The sequence below is a fragment of the Adiantum capillus-veneris genome, chromosome 9 (genome assembly GCF_014529385.1).
Source record: "Adiantum capillus-veneris isolate H3 chromosome 9, ASM1452938v2, whole genome shotgun sequence".
In the NCBI taxonomy this organism is placed as follows: Eukaryota; Viridiplantae; Streptophyta; class Polypodiopsida; order Polypodiales; family Pteridaceae; genus Adiantum; species Adiantum capillus-veneris.
Genome location: NC_140939.1, coordinates 79,117,499 through 79,134,987, shown reverse-complemented (window position 1 = coordinate 79,134,987; position 17,489 = coordinate 79,117,499). Strand labels below are relative to the sequence as shown.

The 17,489-nt window shown below is 42.4% G+C and overlaps 2 pseudogenes; both read left to right on the top strand.

Moving 5' to 3' along the window:
- LOC147450707 (uncharacterized) overlaps positions 1-17,489 on the top strand; it is a 245,791-nt pseudogene that overhangs the window by 32,308 nt on the left and 195,994 nt on the right.
- On the top strand, positions 5,718-6,316 carry LOC147450708 (uncharacterized; annotated as a pseudogene).

Below are 17,489 nucleotides of genomic sequence, written 5' to 3'. Positions count from 1 at the left end.
TTCTCGAGCATTTTTTTCTTTCTATTATTTTCTTTTTCTTTTTCATCTTTTAAGTTGGTGGCTTAGATGTGTTGGCATTACATAAGGGTTAGGAGAAGGCCCTTACAAACTCCCCAACAAAAAGAAAGAGCTGTCCTCACCTTAAAACAATAAAGGAAGGTGATAAATTGTCAACTACAAGTTACACCTTTAACTTCTAGGTAACGCTAATTTTCTCTTCTCAAGATGGTTCAGGTTGTATGCATGATAAGGTGTACCCAATTTGAGCAGTTGCCCCCACCAACACAACCATGAAACAACCTCTTTTTTTCCATTCGTATGTACATTTGACTTGCGTGCACTTACTTTGAAGAGGCAAGATTTGGTAGCCACACAAAACACATAGTTATAACTTCTAATTTTTTGGGTCTTTTCATATTTAATATTCCTTTTTCTTTGTTAGAATTTCTATTTACAAAAACCTAATTTTTTTACACCAGATATCTAATGATGTAGAACTTATTTTGCAAGATCCAATGGTCATTTGATAGATTAAGACCCAAGGAATGTGACCATGCAAAAAAAATTAAACTTCAACGGTCCATTTTTTAGAGATCTACCTTGGACAATAACAAAGAATGCTTAGAGAACCTTAATATAGTTTTTTTTTAAATCTAATAAATAATTTGCATTGCCACTCATTTTGATTTTCATATATGTTATAACTCTTAGTGAAGGTCCTCATAGAAAAAAATTTGACTCTATTGGAGTAAGGAAAGACACATTGTCATTGTTTTATTTTTTTTCACTTGCACCATTCACTTGAGGTGTGCCTCCTTAGGTTTGGTAAATACCAAACCTAGAAATTCTGACACTTGGCATGCCACTGCATGTAAGTATTTCTTGCATGGCTTTCCACACCACTCACCACCTCAAGAGCCACCAAGCATGCCACATCGCCACCTTGCCAACTCATCAGGTCCTTTTTTTCCACCTAATCATTACATATCACCAGTCTGACACGTCATCATATGACATGGAAAATGAGGGGATCCCATCCATCACCTCATCTTTCCACCTATGCATTCCATGTCATCAATCATCCACATCAGCTTGCCACATGGATGACCATGTCAGTCATACCGCATGGCCACTTCAATAGCCATGTCATTTTTATTTTTATTTTTAAAATAATATAATAAATTAAAAATCAAGATATTTCAATCTAATTATTTACGTGGTAATTGAAAAAAAAATATAAAGTGTAAATTAATAAAAAATTCTATTTATTTAAAATATCATTGGATCACAAAAAGAAAAATGTTTTTAAATAGCTTTTGGTTTACTTATGCACACGTGTCCGAGACCTTCCGTATCGATACAGGCTGCACGTAGCTCGCGGCAAAAAAACATTCGCGTGCTCCTTGATCACACACTGCGGCCCGGACGAGAGCTTATCGTAGTCAATGCCTCTCCCCTAGACACGGTCCACCATCACTCATCGCCTATCGAGCCCCGTCGGTCACCCGGAGCGCGTTGAGCCCCATGAGACCTAAAAACGGGCTCAAAGTAGCCAAGCATGTTGGTGGAAGTTAGCCTTGACACTCACCTAAGGGGGGGGGGGGGATTGCATCCCAACATCACAAGAGGTGTGTAGGGAATTCGTCGCCTCACCTCACAATCCTTCGCTCCACGGTTCACCCCGTTCCCGTTCCCATCTCAACCGAGCACCACTATCTTAGAGCTGTACACAATCCATAACGGGTCAACCAACCCCCCAAGAACCATGACCCACGGGCTCCCAAACGGAGGAAACCCCCTTGTTGGGGGAAGGTCGAAAGAGAAGGTCTCTATGAGAGGATGCAATGGCCGAGGGCGCAAATGACACGTCCATCGACGACACGCGATACACTGATGGGATGGCTCATGATGCGACAAGGAGCGAAGCGCACGTATGAGGGCTGAGAGGTGCTTAATGGAGCCACTAGCAACTCCAACATGATGTGGTCAACTACTTGGACAGAATATAACCAAGGACATGGACGCGTTGATAGAACGGTGTAGACCGACCGTTGGGTTGATGCTCTGAGTATGTGGATGAGGGTTGACAGGTACGTGAAGCACGAAGCAGAGGACGTCATTACCAATGACAACGTGACAGGGCTCATGGAGGTCAGTTGCACCGGCGGGGCCGACTTCATCAAGGGAGGACAATAGAAGGGTCATCCATGCAAGTCTTTGATGATGGGATGGATCGGGCTGATAGGGGTGGACAGGTGAATGTGTGCTTAAAGCACGAAGTAGATGATAACATCGTCGACTACACCGTGATGGAGTCGATCAAGGCCGATAGAACCAACGGAGCCGATGCGCCATGCACCTCAAGGGTGATGGGGCCATGTGGATCGACATTTGAGCCACACAAAGATCAAAGAGTGCATGAAGGACAGAGCAAACGATGTCACCGTCGACTTAATCGTGATGGAGCCGATAGCATCGGCAAGATTGATGGGCCGTGCAGGGTGCGAAGATGGGATGGTGTGGGCATATGGTAGGCCAACACGACGTGTGTCACGAAGAGGGTCGATGAGTGCGTGAAGAAAGAAGCAGACACGCTGGTGCATCAATTCTATGTCGACCCATGGAAGTGCCAGTAGCAGTAGTGTGGAAATCAGTAGCGTGATGGGGAAATTCTTGAATAGGTGTTAGGTGCATATAGCACCAAATGTGATTGGGATGTGTATGCCAGATGTGTCTCTAAATTAATCAAGCGTAGTTCAGAAGTTTTTCCAGAAAGTGTGAGTGGGTATCGTCGCTAGGTGGTGCCATGGTGTATGAAAAACAGATGCTAAAGCTGGGCGAGTTCAAAGCTTTTTGCGAGCTTGAAGGTCGTCATTTGGCAACTCTTCAATTGGGTGATATCGCAATCATACCACTCTTGGTGTGGTGATTTTGGTCCGAGATCTCTTGTGAAGTGAGTTGTATCCGATTGCCGGCCATGAACCGTGGACAGTACAAGAGGAGGTTTTTTTTTAAGGGCACTATGTGATGTAAAGTTGATTGGGGTAGAAGGAGAAGTTTTTTTCATCATGATGAAGAGTGTCAGCAGGTGAGCATTGCAAAAGGAAGTTGAGCACATATTTTCTAATATAATCCATTCAAGTCCACCATGGAGTGCATGTGATAAGAGGCCAAGCTCAAATCGTTTTAAAAATAGCAAAGCCAAACTTGGTCACTAAAACAAAAAGTTGTTTTGTGGCCGTGCAACGACCTGCAATACCAGAGCAATGAGAGGAAGGGCCACCATCTGGAGGGCAAGCATACCGGGAGCGGGCATGCAGCTGGACACCGCAAGTGCACATTAAGGAGGAGAGAGGAGAGTAAGGAGCTACACGTAGTGGTTGCCAAAACAGGGTTGCATATGTCTCGATGCACGGAAAGGGCCGGAAAGGATCAGGAGTTGGACACGTTAGGGTTGGTATGAGTGAGCACAACCTTATCTAGTAAGCATGCTATATAGAAGAAAAAAAAGGCTCATGTGGAGTTGCCCTTGGGGAGAGTTGCAGAGGAGGGGACCACTAGCGATATCACTAGTGGCCAAAGAAAGAGAGGGAGGCTCAAAGATAATCATCGAGGGGCGTGATTGTTGCACACTCAAACTGTGCAAGAGCCACCAGTTGCCAGGGCTTGAAGGGCTAAAAATGAAACTGCAGGGCCAGTGGAGGGCCGCGAGTTGCAGAGGCAGAGCCGAAAGGTGCAACTCACTAGAAGGGATGCCATATTATTGGAGTTAAGGGGAGTCAGAGGTGGTGCAGGTAGGCAACCATAACCTGTTGTAAAGCGCTTGTATAAAGCATGAGAGAGTAGCGCCATGAACTACAAGAAGGTGCAAGGGCAGCATGTGAAGCTAAGGTTTGCAGACTTCGGCACCATATTGTAGTAGAGAAGGGGAGGTGAGGAGCGCAACAGTTTAATGGTGATGCCATATTGTATAGAGGGTCGGCCATTGCATGATAACAGCTGCCCCGAGGAGGGAGTGTTCTAAGAGGGATCCATCATTGTACATGTTTTGCTAATTGAAACAGCTTGAGTCTCCATAATGCTCGGTATTCGAGTGATCAATATATATCGTATTTTCTCTCACGCTCTCTTACCTAATGTTATCGGGTATATTGTCCTTCGGAGTAATGTGTAGCTAGGGGTTCTCTCTATGTGGATGCAATGTGTGTCATAAAGAATATGTAAACTTGTAAGCAAACTCATGTATGCCAATGGTCATGAAAGCATTTGTAAATGCTAGCATATCTTTGATCACCTGTATGTGGTTATATAGGTGTTAGAAGCAGTAGCCATCATGTTGTGCTTTGTGGTAGAGTGTGTGTAATTGGGGTTGGTCCAAACTGGGCAGAGGCAATAGTTGTTTCCAAATTGTGTATCAAGATGTGTGTTTACTAGGGGATAGGGGTGCTATGAGATCACTGGGCCATAGAGAGGCATTCAGATTGTGTGCTGGTGGTTTTCTCATTTCCCTCTTTCCATCTTCTGGTGTCCCCACTGAGTATCCACTGATTGCTTCTTAACCAAGTGTTTGTAAATAAAGATGAAGCAAGAGTTTGGTCCGGTGTTCAAAGGAGATGAAGATGCAGACGATTGGATTGTCGATTTTGAGCTATTTATGCTGACAGTACTGCAGATACCAGGTGATAAAGCAAAGCTCTAGACGAGATACCTTTGGTGTGGTGAGGATTAAGCAAAAGCTTGGTTCGATGGTTTAGAAAATGCACACAAGCAGAATTGGATCAATTTTTGAGAGCAATTTCTACAAAGGTATCAAAAGGTGGTGTTGACTTCGGAAGCAGATGCAAAGATCAAAGGCTTGCAGCAGGACATAAGTGAAAATTTCAATGCCTTTGTTGATAGATTTGAAGCTTATTGGGGGGGTTTTGCGGCTGCTACCCAAGAAACCCATGTGGGATACTTTAAGCTGGAAAGGTTTCTATCTTGTCCATATGTTCGTGAAAGAGTGGATTATGCAGATCCAAGGACCTTTGATGAAGCTATCAAAGTTACCAGAGCAAAGAGTCAAAAGATGAAGAAGAAGATGGAGGCAGGATTGTTGCAGTCTATAATCATGGCAGCCAGTGGACCTAGACCCAAACAGATGGATGAGCGTCAAGAGGTAAAAGCTCCTTCTTTTATTGATATGCATGTGACCAAAGCACGTGAAGCTGATGCGAGGATAGAAGAGGTAGAACAAGTGCCAATCAGGTCTCAAAAGATACAGAGAGGCATATTCAGAGTGCAAAAGGCCTTGAAGAAGAAGGGTTGTTTCTAGAACCAGCAACGAGGAAGGTAGAAGTGTTGCAACAATCAGCAAGGTCTAAAGAGGGGTCCTAAAGTTCCTCAAGCTCTAGCAGCATAGACACAGATAGCATTTGGGAGACGGAGTCCATATCTTCTAGGTATGAAACTTATAATGTTTTTCATGTAGATAAAGTGGATACAAATGTATACGAGTTGTCTGGCAGTCCCCGCTGAAAGTCGAAGAGAAGAAAAATGCAAGTGCAAAGATGCTTTGTGTGTTAGTTGATTAACCTTCTCTTATGTCTTGTGGTGGTGAGTCCTTCGTAGAAGAAAGTTGGTTTGATTGTGCATCCAATTTGATTGAAGAGTAGGTTTTTGAGGATGACTTGCATGAGCTAGAAACAAAAGCAAAGGTATGTCAAAGTGATTTATCTATGTAGGGGGTGGGGCAACCTTGCCTTGAAGGACATGTAGAGGTATACTTTGAAGTTTTGGAGTTTGTGTGTAGCCGTGGAGAGATAGCTCCAGCAGATGACTATATGGAAACAAATACAGGTGCATCCTATAAGAGTGAGGCTCCATGCAAAGAGGAGGTTCCACCAACCTTGCAGGTGATGAGGTACTTGAAGAACAAGTTGAAGCTTGCGTAGGTCATACTCTAGGGTATGAGGAGTTGGTTTCAGAGCCTATTATAGAAGATTTGGATGCAGGTATACAAGGCAAACATGTTTGCTTGTCTATGCAGCACGTGGAGGCAAATTGCAGGATTTTGCTACTTTATGTGATACTATGGATACATGTGATATTGGAGGTTCCTTTACATGTATATTTGTATCAGTTGCGAGGATTTTTTGAAGTGGACTATACTATGGAGGGTTCTGTAGCAGATGAGATGATAGCTGCATATGGTACCGCTTCTTCACGTGATGGAAAGTATGTTATAGTGGGCATAAAGGCTCATGGATATAGGCTGCTATACATCCATGCTATAAAGAACTACCGAGGTGGCCCGTTTTTGCGATTGCACATGTAGATTGAGGCTTCAATATGAAGGCTTTACATGTGGATGGTTATGGCCAAAACCATCTATTTGATCCAGGTGGAGATTACACCATTCTTGGGGAAGCTTTAAGCTCTCCATTTGATCCTGGAGGATGATGCAGCAGATGCTTTTCTCTCTATCTCTATCCTATCTATATAGCCACTATATCGTCTTTTTGTTATGCAGTTTATGTACCTACTTTATACCATTCTATCATATGTAGTCTTCTTTTACCTAAATAATAATCTGGTTGAGCATCAATGCTCAATGAGAGGGGGGGGGGGGGGGGGGGGGGGGGGGGGGGGGGGGGGGGGGGGGGGGGGGGGGGGGGGAACGGGTGTTAGATGCATATAGCAGCAAATGTGACTGAGATGTGTATGCCAGATGTGGCTCTGAATTGGTCAAATGCAGTTCAAAAGTTTTTCAAGAAAGGGTGAGTGGGTATCATTGCTAGGCGGTGCCATGGTGTATGCAAAACGAATGCTAAAGCTGGGCGAGTTCAAAGCTTTTTGCGAGCTTGAAGGTCGTTATTTGGCAACTCTCCAATTGGGTGATATAGCAATCATACCACTCTTAGTGTGGTGATTTTGGTCCGAGATCTCTTGTGCAATGAGTTGTATCCGATTGCCGTCCATGAACCGTGGATATTACAGGAGGAGGTTTTTTTTAACGGGCATCATGTGATGTAATGTTGATTGGGGTAGAAGGAGAATTTTTCTTCATCATGATGAAGAATTTTAGTAGGTGAGCATTTCAAAAGGAAGCTGAGCAAATATTTTTTAATATTATCCATTCAAGTCGACCATGGGGTGCGTGCGATAAGAGGCGAAGCTCAAATCTTTTTAAAAATAGCAAAGCCAAAGTTGGTCACTAAAACAAAAAAGCTTTTTTGTGGCGGTAGGACGACCTGTAGTACTAGACCAATGAGAGGAAGGGACGCCATCTGGAGGGCAAGCAAACCGGGAGCGGGCATGCAACTGGACACCACAAGTGCACAAGGAGGAGAGAGGAGAGTCGGGAGCAACTAGCTACACGTGATGGTTGCCAAAATAGGCTTGCATACATTTATCCATAAGGTTCCATACATCATGTGATATCATTCCATCTCCATAATCATGATGCAAAATAGCTTCGACCCTTAGGTTGTCCATAAACCATAATAAGTTCACACAAATGCAAAAAACAACTTTTTGCCATTTTTGGGAGCATACATAACATGAAAATGAAAGTTTTTGACCTTAAACCAATGCATCAAGCTCAAGTCCATAATACAAACTAACACTCCATCACATCACTTTGCCCATATGATACTCATACAACAAACGGTAACACAAAAAGAGAGCCACTTTAGCCATGCTTGAATGTGAGGTATGGACATCTAATACTTGAAATCAACCCACCCAAATAAACCCCCCCCCCCCCCCCCCCCCCCCCCCCCCCCCCCCCCCCCCCCCCCCCCCCCCCCCCCCCCCCCCCCCCCCCCCCCCCCCCCCCCCCCCCCCCCCCCCCCCCCCCCCCACCCCCCCCCACCCCCCCCCCCCCCCCCCCCCCCCCCCCCCCCCCCCCCCCCCCCCCCCCCCCCCCCCCCCCCCCCCCCCCCCACCCCCCCCCCCCCCCCCCCCCCCCCCCCCCCCCCCCCCCCCCCCCCCCCCCCCCCCCCCCCCCCCCCCCCCCCCCCCCCCCCCCCCCCCCCCCCCCCCCCCCCCCCCCCCCCCCCCCCCCCCCCCCCCCCCCCCCCCCCCCCCCCCCCCCACCCCCCCCCCCCCCCCCCCCCCCCCCCCCCCCCCCCCCCCCCCCCCCCCCCCCCCCCCCCCCCCCCCCCCCCCCCCCCCCCCCCCCCCCCCCCCCCCCCCCTCTCTCTCTCTCTCTCTCTCTGTCTCTCTCTCTCTCTCTCTCACCCTCCCACATCAAAAGCATACAAAGAGAAAATAAAGCCATCCAAAGTAGAGGAGCTCTCACTCTCTCATACATTCTCGAGTACTGAAGCGAGCATCAACATGCTTGTGTATTCTATCTAGGCAGAGAGCAAATCAATCAGCTACTTGCATATGAATTCTCTCTCTCTCTCTCTCTCTCTCTCTCTCTCTCTCTCTCTCTCTCTCTCTCTCACAAGACAGCTTGCTGGTTGTGACGTGTCTGGTTGTTGCCTTTATGAGCCTTTGATAATCCCAAATGGCCAACAATGAGCCACCAAAAAGAAAATTGTAGCGACGATTTAAGGAACCCAGGCTCTCACGCACATACAAAGGCATAGGCAACATCAATACAAAGCCACCACATGACAATGGAGATCACATTGTAAAAGCTCTCTTAGCCAATGTTTAAGAAAATCCATTTTACCAAACATACAAAATTCATTTCCTAAATTTTCCAAGAGGATATTTTAGAGAATTAGGTTTATTTTGTAGATTTTTACACTATTTTTGTCTATTTTGGGGGCAAAATTTCTCCTTTGCCCCTTGGCCTCAACCGACATTTTTGAAATTGAAAACAACACGATGGCAGCATTAATACAGAGCGAAAACATGACAATGGAGATCAAATGGCAAAAGCTCTCTGAGCCAATGTTTGGGAAAATTCATTTAACCAAACATACAATCTTCCTTTCCTTGAATTTACCAAGAGGAAGTTTTAGAGAATTAAGTTTATTTTGTAGGTTTTACACTATTTTGGGGTGGAATATCTCCTTTGCCCCTTGGTCTCAACCGGCATGTTTGAAAGTGAAAGAGACACAATATTAAGGTGAGACACACTTTCCTCGAGCACTACCTCTCTCTCTCTCTCTCTCTCTCTCTCTCTCTCTCTCTCTCTCTCTCTCTCTCTCTCTCTCTCTCTCTCTCTCTCTCTCTCTCTCTCTCTTTCTCAAATTGATTTTTCTAGAATTTTGTTCATCGAATCAGCAGCCCTTGGTGCAACCTCCTAGGCTGAGTACTCTATGCTTTTATACTTTGTATGTCAAAGACTACTCATGCATTCTAGCCAATAGCTTCAAGTTTCAAGGCAGAAATAATGTATAATGGTGCTCTCTCTCTCTCTCTCTCTCTCTCTCTCTCTCTCTCTCTCTCTCTCTCTCTCTCTCTCTCTCTCTCTCTCTCTCTCTCTCTCTCTCTCTCTCTCTCTCTCTCTCTCTCTCTCTCTCTCTGTGGGCCACATACCACACTCATCAAAGCATAAAGGTTGCACCACATGGCAAGGAGCATATACCTTTGGCCACCTCTTTCTCCTTCTGTCCTAGATGTGAGCGCTAAATCTGTGTCATTGGATCTACAAGGAACACATACCAAATCAAGGTGCTTCTGCCATGTGTGTGCGGGGGGGGGGGGGGGGGGGGGGGGGGGGGGGGGGGCAAATCCCCCCCTTTTATAATTGTATAGATACAATGGTTTTCAATTATTTTTTATGAATATAGATACGTGCCAAACAAGTTGCATAGTTTTTATCCGTATATCTTATGAGGAAATTCTACTAGGTACTATTTTTTTGATAAAATTTGAAATTTGAGTCCATATACAAGGAAAATACGTCAATTTTTGGTTGTCTAAAAGAAGCCTTGAAGGAGAGTTCGGTTAGGCATACTTTCAATGTTTTCAGTGATAATTGAGATTTATCCTTAACGTTATTTCAATTTTAAAATATAAAATGGATCTTTTTTTTCACCTTTCGTTTCACATCCTAACATGTCTCTACTTTTCTTGCATTTTTAAAGTGCAGTTTCACCTTGCATAATTCTAATAGATTATATAAACACACACACACACACATATTGAAAATTTATTTTTATTTCACATTTTATTTCAGAGATCTACATGGCTTGACTATTCTTGCATTCTATAAGTTAATTCTAGTCAATATTCGAGAACATCTCTTTTCTTAAGTGGCCGATGGCAGAGTTTCCTCCTCACAAAGAAGAGAACCAGAAATACTAGCATAATTTTAAAATTCGCAATATTTTTTGACCTATTTTCTCACATGATTCACTATTTTTCTTGCCTTTATCATGGTTTACGGCTAGCTAGTCTCGAATTTCAACTAGCTCCAGGCTAAACTCAGGCAATCGTTTCATGAACATTGATTCCTGTTTAACTCAACCTAATGACTTGATCACTTTCTTATTTCTTTAGAAAGCCATTGTGACCCTCTCACTTGTTTTTACCAGTGCCACAAAGAGAGTATTTTTGGCCTGTCCCAAAGGGATAAGACCTTAGTGATGCCTCCCCCTTTTGCTAATGAGAAATGGAGAGTTATTTTTTAAGAATGCACAATTTTTGATTAAGTTGAAGATGGAAAATATAGTCACATGGGCATTGAATCATGACAAGGGAATGTGAGGATATGGTAAAGGAGCTCTATCTAGTTTCTTTATCACCATCCTTTTCTTAAGAGGTGTTGTTTGCAACCTCTACAGTGGATCCAACATGACCATTGCCCGATTTACTGGCTTCTAGTGCAGAGCTACTACATGAGACTTGGGTGGCTTCTACAATTCTCGTGGCTTCGGTTCATTGTTTACTTGTGTTGTTAGGTTGATTAGTTGGTGTCTACGTTTATTATGAACTCCGCTCAGTAGTAGTCTCCATACTTGCTGTTTTTTGAGTTATGGCTTTAAATCCCTTTTTTAAGTCCAGTGTTCTGGGCTTCTTAGTAGCAGAACTAGTGTCTATGTCAGTGGTAGGGCGTTTCTCTCCAACTAACTCTTTGCCCTTGCCTTGGTCCTTAGAGACTTTTGATGAAATTCCGTTTATTTGTGAGTCAGGTCTCTATATCTGAATGAGGTTGGTTCTCTAACTCTTCATCAAATGAATATAAATTAATTTGTTTTGATAAAGAAGCAGATACTATGTCCCAAATTGTTTCAATAGTGACATGGACACCAGTAAACTTGCCTAGTAGACAAATTTCCAGACATACCAAGCTTTAAGGAGGCTTTGAATCTTGCCTTGACAGTCTACTGAGTGACACTATTGTATAAGAACTTTGTAATGTTTATATTAGCCTCTTGGTCTAACACTTTGGCCAATAGCATTGCAAAAAACTTTTCTGACAGATATGCGGGGTTATTTTATTGCTTAAACTTTTGTTAAAAAAATTATCAATTTACATGGAATACCTATTAGGACCATGAATGATCGTGATGGCAAGTTTACCTTTAAGTTTTGGAAGGCCATGTTTCAATCCTTAGGCACTCAATTAAACCTGCATTCAATTTATCATCAAGAGATAGATCGACAAACAAAAAGAGATAATCAAGTCATAGAAGATATGTTGAGATAATATTGCAGTCAGCAACCTCATCTTTGGATTAAATATTTACCCTTGATGGAATTTGCTTATAATTCTTCGTACCATAGAAGACTAGGAATGTCACCATTCAAAGCTCTATATGGCAAGCTTGTATCATTCCTCTCAGAATGGACGACCCAAGTCTCCCAGTGCCTGCAGCAAAGAATACACTTGAAGAAATGGATCGCCAAATCAAAATAATAAGGGAGAACCTTAAGAGAGCAAGTGCGAGGCAAAGGAGTTATGCTAATTTACATAGATCTTTCTGGATTTTTAAGGCAAGAGATAGAGTTTTTCCTTAGGGTCAAATAAAAGAGAAGTTCATCAAACTCCAAAAATACAGGAAGCTGTAAGCATATAGATATTGTGTACCCTTTGAGATTTTGAGAAGGATAGGCGAGCAATGGTACGAACTTACTTTATCCCCTCATTTGCATGTTCACAATGTTTTTCATTGTAGCTTGCTAAAAGATATGTTGAAGATCCCCTTCACATCCTACATAATGAGGATACTATTCTTATCACACATGAAGAATTCCAGATGGAGTTAAAGAAAATTTTAGACATGAAGGAGAGAAAGCTACGACATCAAACAATTCAAGAGGTTTTATTCCAGTGGAAGGGCTATCCCATTGAAGATGCCTCTTGGGAAGATTGGGAACGCCTTATTTCTTAGTTTCCTCCTCTTTTTTGTACTCAAACTAAACCGTGTTAGCCCATGTAACTACAAATCCAAGTTCTATCTTCCTGAACTTTTGTAACCTGGCCGTTTGCTAATTAATAACAAGATTAGCGTTGTCCTTTACACCTTGTGACTCGGATCTATGTATGGAATTACAAAATCAATAAATAGATTTATCTAAGTTTGAAATTCTCTGAAGGACTTCCCTCAAATACAAGATATAAGAACTCAGAACCAAATTCATTATATCCATCAAGAAAAATCTGAGAAAGAAGGACTTAAGACAGGCACCAAGATCTTAGAATGTGCTGAATATGATACAACAAAGATACATTTTCTAGAGGTCAATAAGCCCATTCATTACATGATCACAAAAGCAGCTATCATAAGTAGGTCCCATATTAGGCCTCTCATTAATAGGAAGGATGCACTACAGAATTGTTGCATTGATCTCTCTAGTATAAGGTGTGAAGTCAAAGGGCCCTCTAATTGGTAAACCAACGTGAGGGTAAAGATACATCTTTTGATAAGGGAGGAATTGGGCAAGCAAAAAAGACTCGTTCTGAAAAACCTCGATGCATTGACCTCATTGCGTAGTAATATTGAGGACCCAAATCCATAGCTTTAGTAACCAAATGGACATTATTACAAAAGTGATCCCAACCCCAAAGGGTCACCCTTGTTATACTTTGAAATGTTTGCCATTTGGTTTGAGCTACTGAAGTTCCCAAGTGAGGAAATAGCAGGCGCCCATATCGCTCCACAAAATCTCTCCTCACGGATTCACTTGTTTGCTGTAGACGAGGAATGGCAGCAGATAAAACTAGCTCTTGCCAACGATCCATAAAGTAATATAATGAGAAAATAGACAAACCTAATTAATTTTGACAAGGGATGGAAAGAAAAGTGAAAGACAAAGGGAATAATACTGGAAGAAATGAAAATATTGTGCACCTTATATAGGCTAGCCTGCCAACAAAGGGTAAACTAGCGTTACCCAAAACTTAAAAGTGTAAATTGCGGATGAAGATTTACCACCTTCCTTATTTTTTTCAAGCTGAGGACAACTCTTTCTTTTTGTTGGAGATGCAAAGTTTGTAAGGTGCTCCTCTTAGCCCTTACTATTGATGACATATCTAAGCCGTCAACCCTCCGAATACAATCGAGTAAAAAAAATAAAATAAAAAAATTGGACTATAGTCAAGCACCCTAGTTACTCTCGAGACACTTTTGGTTTTACCCATGGAAATGCGGATATAATCAATGCAAAGATATCCATGAGACACTTTTGGTTTTCAACATGGAAACGGGGATATAACCAATGCATGGGATATTAGTTTTATCTCAAGAAAACATCGCATAAGAAAACAAAGAAAGAATAAGGGTAAGGTGAAAAACTAACTTGTTGAAAAGTAGCTTGTTGAAAAAGCCACTTGTTGAAAAGTAGCTTGTTGAATTGAAAAAGTAGCCACTTGTTGGAAAGTAGCTTGTTGAATTGAAAAAGTAACCACTTGTTGAAAAAAATAGCTTTTTGCATAAGTAGCTTGTTGGAGAATCTTTGAAAAAGGAAGAAAGGATATCAAGATATGCAAAAGTAAATTATCAAGATAAGTTAAGGGCTTTATCAAATTAAGCTTAAAAGGAGCCCTTCCATACTCATTAAACACTTCACATCTCTACACATTATGAAAGTGCAAGCTTGATAGTGAGCTTTGAAAGCCAAATCTAATCCTCCTTCACACACACCCCTACACACCCCTCTCTCGTCAAGAGAAGCCATAACCATAATCCAAATTACCACTACACTCTTAACCTACAATCTTTCCATAGTTTGAATTTTTTAAACCTCTCTCTATTCCCATAGCCAAATCGATGGTTTTCAAGCAAAGTGAAGCGAAAAAGAACTAGTTACGTTGCTGGGTGCATTTTTGACACCCATTTTTTGTAAATTTTCACATATGGACATTATGTCTGACGTCAAAAGTGTGTGTGGACTTTCCTCTTGTGGGTTTTTTAGATTGCTTTAGCAAGCGCATGTACATGCACTGCAAGTCGCTAGTCTAGTAACAGCTGGCTGTCGAGCTATTGTAAGTGCCTGTGAGTGAGTTTTTGGAAGTGAGACTTGTATATAAATTAAAATCATGTACAAACCTAAAACATTGAGCAAAAATGGAGACTCCTTGAGCTTCTTGTGACTCCTTGATGGTTTCTGTTGTAGTTTTTGCCCTAGCCTTGCCAACTCTATGTGCACTCGTACCGGGACAGCTCTTTGTTCATGTCAATTTTTCATGTAACAGCGTGTAGATTCAAATTTTTTAATCTTCAGATTTATCGTCAGTCATTTTTCAAGATTTCTCTCAAGATTTAAAGTGCCCCAATTGGAGTTGTGCTCTTCAAGTTACGACTAGTTCTTTGTAGGGTTATGGCTATGGTAGCCTAGTGGAAAATTGTGTACAGGTAGATTGGGAGGGCATGTATCTATGAATTGTGGAATTGGTGTTGAATTTGTGGGTTTGTGATGCTCAATGGTGAAAGGGGAGGCCATTGACTTCATATGCACTGGTCAGTGTGTGTTGTAAATCCATACTTTGATAGGGTTTTGCTCTTATGTGACATAGTCTCTTGGGTGGGCGACGGCTAGTAATTTCCCAAGGGTTTTCTCTATCGGACTTGTGGTCTTTAAAAGGGATTTTCCAAAGATTTTGATCTTGTTTTAGAGCTCTTTCAACACTCTTGGGTGACATCGCTATAGAGGTATTCTTGTTTACTTGTTTCCCAACAGTGTTTTGGTGCCCGCCACCGAGGAATCGCTTCAAGTTACCTTCATTTTACAGGTTTTAGAAGACATGGCATTTAATTTTCTAGAGTTAAGTGAGAAATCAAATGAAAGTGCCAAAGGTTTCATTGAGAGAATGGAGTTTAGACCCAACGTTGGTGCTACAAATCTTCTACGTTTATTTGAAGGGAGATGCTAGGGAATGGTAGGAAGGCAACAAAAACGAGATACAATCAGCGCAACCTCCTCAAGTTATGACTTATGAAAAGGTAAGGCATGATTTTCTTACACACTTTCAACAGGTGGAAGACTCGCAAAAGGTATGGCACTCTATTCAAGGTTTGGTACAGGGTGAATCCCAGACGATAGAAGACTTCCTGAAGGAACTCAATACATTATGGACAAAGTGGTGTACATCTTTGGGGTCTGAAATTCCTCCAGCCATGTTGAAGAAGGACAGGTTTCTTGCAAGTTTAAAGAGTAACCTACGCTTGAAGGTAGAGCTTAAGCAGGCAAGGACCTTTGAGGAGGCAGTTGAAAATTGCAATGAAAAAAGAGTGGAAAGAAGAGCCTCTTCATCAACTTGGAATAAATGTCGAGCCAAAGGTTGAAGTGAAAAAAAAAAGAGCAACCAAGGGTCATCATTAGGGAGCCAGGTTATGGTCAACAAGCTTCCCATGATGTGAATGCTTTTTACAAGGAGATGCAAGAGGTTGTAGGTCTTATGAAGAATCTTAGTGTGCATATGATGGGAGGTCAAAGAGGTCAAAGCTATGGATATGTATGTGGGTATAGAAGCAATGAGAGGTTTACAGGTGGTAGAGGAAGAGGCATGGCTGGAAGAGGGGATATTTTTCAATGTTACAATTGTGGTGAATGGGTTCACGAAAGCCCTCAATGTGACAAGCCAAAGAGAATGGGTGGTGACATGTTTCCTCTTCCTCCACAAATTCCTTCTCGAGCTCAAGATTATGGTATTGACAAAAAAGGGGAAGCAGAGCCAAGTGGTTTGACAGCTGAAGAGAAGGATAAAACAAAAGTGGTAAGTATAATCCATTCAGAGAAGAAAGAGGATGATTTGGGAGCTATGGTCATGCCTGTAGGTAAGAGGGTTACAAGAGATCATGACATGAGTGATTCAAGTCCAAGCCATAAAAGAGGAAAATAGATTGAAACAAGTACAGGTAAAGAGAAGAAGAAGAGAAAACCCAGGCAACATTACAATGCATCCGAATTTCCTTTGGGAGAAGGGCAACCAAATTATAGTTTACGGGCTGATTTGGTGAGTAGAAAGTCTGATGTTACCTTTGGGCAACTCATGGAAATGTGTCCTAAGTTAACGAGGCAATGGAAGCATATAGTCAACCCCATGAAGAAGGAGCCTGCAAGGGGGTTAGTGAGAGTTGTGCCTTTGAATGAGCTACCTGATATATGCCCTACTATGGATGCATGGCATAAGAGGAAGTGCATTGCAGAGGCTTATATTGGTGGAGGTGCACAAGTATGTGTTATTACTCAAGCTTGTGTATCAAAGTTGGGACTCAACATGGTGAAAAATTCAGTTTTAAGTATAAATCTTTCCAACCAATCAAGGGTGAGGTGATTGGGAGTTTTAAAGGACTTGGAGGTTGATGTATTTGATATTAAAGTGTTGGTCAATTGCCATGTTATGCCTGTGGGTATTGGTGCTTTCCCTCTCATCCTACGAAGACCATGGTTAAAGGCAAACAAAGTTGTACAATAGAAGGAGTGATAAGAAGAGGTTTGATATGGTTCGCAAGAAATCTTTGGATGCTGATTTTGTTGATCAAAGTGATGAAGAAGAGTACTCAAGTGAAGAAGAAGACAATGGGGATGATGGCAATGAAGTAGAAGATAGCGGCGATAGTGATCTAGATGTTTCCTCCTTGTTTCTTGAAGAAGAGCATAATGAGAAACAAAAATTTCTTGGCCTTATGGAGAACGAGGATATCTGTGGTCCTTATGAGAAAATTTAAGAGCTGATGAAACCCAAACTTCAACCTAATGTCAAACAGGAGCTGATAGAAGGTATGTTGTCTCCCGACTTGACTAGTCATGAGAACGGTGAGTACCTACATATGATACAACAACTTCCCCATTTATTCATCATTCTTATGAGTAAATTAGAGTCTTTAAGGGAGAGGATATTTTCATTCCAGTCAAGGAAGGAGCTCAGAACATACGCCAAAAGCTAAAGAGAATGGGACAGGTACAACTTAATGCTTTAAAGGTAGAGATAGACAAGCTTCTTGAAGCAGGTTTCATATTTTTCGTGAGTACTGCAAAATGGGTGAATCCTGTTGTTGTCACACCCAAGAAGGATGGAAAGTAGAGGATATGTGTTGATTTTAAGCCTTTAAACGCATCCATGAAGAGCGATCTCTATACCCTCTTCCTTTTATAGA